This window comes from Penaeus chinensis, chromosome 7, assembly GCF_019202785.1.
Source record: "Penaeus chinensis breed Huanghai No. 1 chromosome 7, ASM1920278v2, whole genome shotgun sequence".
Classification (NCBI taxonomy): domain Eukaryota; kingdom Metazoa; phylum Arthropoda; class Malacostraca; order Decapoda; family Penaeidae; genus Penaeus; species Penaeus chinensis.
In genome coordinates this window covers 37186514-37190710 of record NC_061825.1, presented here as the reverse complement: position 1 = coordinate 37190710, position 4197 = coordinate 37186514, and positions in this window count along the sequence as shown.

The following is a 4197-nucleotide window of genomic DNA, read 5'->3' as shown; positions in this document are numbered from 1 at the left end:
TCAGAAGGAGGGAGAATTTCTTCTGTGAATGGACATCAGCCCTTCATAGGCAATCTTTACTTTGCTTATTAAGCTCTTAAAATTAGTGTTGATGTGAATTCAAGCTGATTGCAAAACCTATGGGTGTATCTAATACTGAAAGTGAATGATAGGTTTATATGAGTGACTGTTACAAAAAGATGTTAATTATGATTAATTAGATGCAAATTGTTTAAGGTAAGAAGAGGATTTATTTTGCTGGTGAAAGTCTCCAGTTGATAAGTAAGGTTCTCCCCTATGCATTATGTTCATATGTATATCTCAAACCATCTTTTGTACAAATATTTAGGTGAAGCACCTGAAATGTTGTGTTATACAGGGGCTTGCACAATTTCACTTTGAATGATGCATAAGATCTTCCCTTGTTACAAGTGGTATATCCATTTAGGTAACAGTTAACATAAGTTAATGAGGGACTGTAGCTCTCCTCTGATTTGAATGTCATTGGCTGCTTGATGTAATTCCATGAATCACAAAACTGTGACTTGTGCCAAAGAGCTCAGTATATGCACAGTAACATAAACCAAATATGACTAATTGGACAGCCTACTGTGTGACAATGAATATAATGTCAGTGATACATTTCCTTGCACTGACTTTTAAGATAAAGTTAATACCTTTGTATCACGACTGAAGCTTAGTGAGATGGGAGAGCACTATATTTTAGTTGGAATTTTTTATGCAGATGTGACTGACTGCCTGTCTCGAAAGTCAGATTAACTTTTTAAATTCAATCTACTGCTAGGCAGATGTGTGTCTGAAATATTGTGATGTTCAATGCATCAGAGGGATACACTTTCAGTAATGTTCATGGAATTATATAAGATAATTTTGAAACTTCAGGTAAGAAGTGTGTGTGTGTGTGCATGTGTGCACACTTGCATGTGTGATTGTGTGTGTGCATGGGTACGTGTATGTGTTCATTTGTTTGTTTGTGAGAGAATGTGTGTGTGCATGTGTGTTCATATGTATGTGTGATTATATTTATACATGTCTGTGTGTGTGTGTGTGTGTGTGTGTGTGTGTGTGTGTGTGTGTGTGTGTGTGTGTGTGTGTGTGTGTGTGTGTGTGTGTGTGTGTGTATGTGTCTGTGTCTGTGTCTGTGTCGGTGTCGGTGTATGTATGTGTAGTGTGTGTATATTATGTATGTGAGCAAATTAAAATGTTTGTATGCTTATGGATGCAGGTGTTTTATAGGTGTGTTTGTGCATTTGTATACAGTTTTGTAAAACACCTCAGGTTTGTAAATGTTCATACCTTTTATAGAAATACTAAATTTTATATTCCTTTGATTCTTTATATATAAACATATATTTGAAAGGAATAATATGTAGTCTTCTTGAAGTGAGTTGAGTGTTCATCAGGAAAATTACATAAGACATTTAAAATATAACACTTTGAGTAGCAACCAAGTATCCCCGTTGGTTGCTCTTCTTAGTCTTATAAGTAAGTGTAAAGTAGACGCTTTTAGCCCAATTGCAGCATGCTTAATATGCGACATGAAGTATGCGGTTAACTATTTGAATGATCTTTCATTTAACTATTGTATGGTGTTTTACATCGCTTTGTACAACCCTCCCAAGCCTTTATTTTCTCATTTTATAGTCGGAATAGATAACAAAATGGAATAGAAGTAAAAATGTGGTGGGCCAAATTTTACTCCCTGATACATTGGTAACACAAGTGTTTCATTCACAGTCTGTATTGAATAGATGATATGTTCTACCAAAGTTTCAAATATCACTTCCCATGATGTCTTCTCATCCAGTGTGTATGATAAGGGAACTCCAAGTAATATTAATTATTTTATATTTTTCTATACATACTACAATTTGTGCATGTTTTCTACTGGGTTGAGAGATATTCCTTCTCCTTCCTACTGTTGTGATATTATTAAAGTTTCCATCTTTTTAAATCCATCAAGTTTAAAGTGATTTAAGTTGCCACTGTACCACTTCAACGCACATATGAAGTACAACCCTCCATTTGCCATCTGTTGTAGTTCAGGTGATTCAGCAGATGGCTCACAGGAATGATTAACAAACAGCGGTTCTACAGGTGGTGTAAATGAATTAATCCTCAATGGCTGGTTCTGTATACAGATGCTTTACATGAATGAGTGTCAAACTGACTCTGCATTTGAAGTAGATCAATTGTAATGAGTTTCGTAGTTTTGCATAGAAGGAAGAACGAAATGTGTATCCTGCAGCGGCAAGTTTTTGCATTCTGTAATACAAGGTCCTTCTTAGGTTGTCTGAAATGCGCTCTCTTCCCCTCATCTTCTCTCTCTCTCTCTCTCTCTCTCTCTCTCTCTCTCTCTCTCTCTCTCTCTCTCTCTCTCTCTCTCTCTCTCTCTCTCTCTCTCTCTCTCTCTCTCTCTTTCTCCTTTTCCCTCTCTCTCTGCCTCTCTCCTTCCTTCCTTCCTTCCTTCTTTCCTTTCTTCCTTTCTCCCTTCCTTCCTTCCTTCCTTCCTTCCTTCCTTCCTTCCTTCCTTTCTTCCTTCCTTCCTTCCTTCCTTCCTTCCTTCCTTCCTTCCTTCCTTCCGTCCTTCCTCCCTCCCTCCCTCCCTCCCTCCTTCCCCCTCCCCTCCTGTCTCTTTCTCTCCCTCTCTCCCTCTCTCCCTCCCTCCCTCCCTCCCTCCCTCCCTCCCTCCCTCCCTCCCTCCCTCCCTCCCTCCCTCCCTCCGTCCCTCCGTCCCTCCGTCCCTCCCTCCCTCCCTCCCTCCCTCCCTCCCTCCCTCCCTCCCTCCCTCCCTCCCTCCCTCCCTCCCTCCCTCCCTCCCTCCCTCCCTCCCTCTCCCTCTCCCTCCCTCTCCCTCTCCCTCTCTCTCCCTCTCTCTCCCTCTCTCTCCCTCTGTCTCTTTCTCTCTCTTTCTCTCTCTTTCTCTCTCTTTCTCTCTCTTTCTCTCTCTTTCTCTTTCTCTCTCTTTCTCTCTCTTTCTCTCTCTTCTCTCTCTCTCTCTCTCTCTCTCTCTCTCTCTCTCTCTCTCTCTCTCTCTCTCTCTCTCTCTCTCTCTCTCTCTCTCTCTCTCTCTCTCTCTCTCTCCCTCTCTCTCCCCCCCCCCCTTTCCTTGCCTTCCTCTCCTCTCCTCTCCTCTCCTCTCCTTTCCTTGCCTGCCTCATGTCATGCTGCAACCCACCTTTATCTTCCTCATGTAATGTTCTTTCAGTCCCACTTATCCTACTATCCTGTCCTTGCTTTACTGAAGCCCATACCCTAGCTTTTCCTGACCCCCCACCTTTTCAACTGATAACCTATTTTCCTTCCTTAGATGCATAACCACCATCCTTTGTCCTTAACCCTTTCCTCTTCTATCAATCCCTATCTTACCCCATTTACTTACCCCTTTTTCTACTCCTTTCACTACCATTCTATCTTATAATGACATTTTGTTCTAATAAAGAACCTCTTTAAACTTCTTTCACCACAATACTTTACCATAGTGCTATATGACTTTTGGTGTCAAGCACATTTATTTGTTTAAAGCATTAATCATTAACCCTACCTTTTCCTCCCCCTCTCCCCCCCATTCTTATTCCTTACCTCTTCCTCTCCCTTACCTTTTTCCTCTCCCTCTCCATCATCCTTGCTTTCACCCTTGCCCTCACCCTCACCCACACCTTACGTTCACCCCCTTATTCTCCCTCTCTCTCTGCCTCCCTCCTTCCTTCCTCACTCACTCACTCACTCACTCACTCACTCACTCACTCACTCACTCACTCACTCACTCACTCACTCACTCACTCACTCACTCACTCACTCTCTCTCTCTCTCTCTCTCTCTCTCTCTCTCTCTCTCTCTCTCTCTCTCTCTCTCTCTCTCTCTCTCTCTCTCTCTTTCTCTCTTTCTCTCTCTCTCTCTCTCTCTCTCTCTCTCTCTCTCTCTCTCTCTCTCTCTCTCTCTCTCTCTCTCTCTCTCTCTCTCTCTCTCTCTCTCTCTCTCTCTCTCTCTCTCTCTCTCTCTTCCTCCCTCCCTCCCTCCCTCCCTCCCTCCCTTGTTTTCTCTTTTCCATGTGAGAAGATTTCAGCTACAGTATAGGATAGTGCATAGGTCCTAGGTCAGACATCAAGTAATCTAGAATTTAGCTCCAATACAGAGACTTTAGACTGTCCAAATCAATACATGTGAAAAACCACCTCCTCACGTGACCACAAGAAA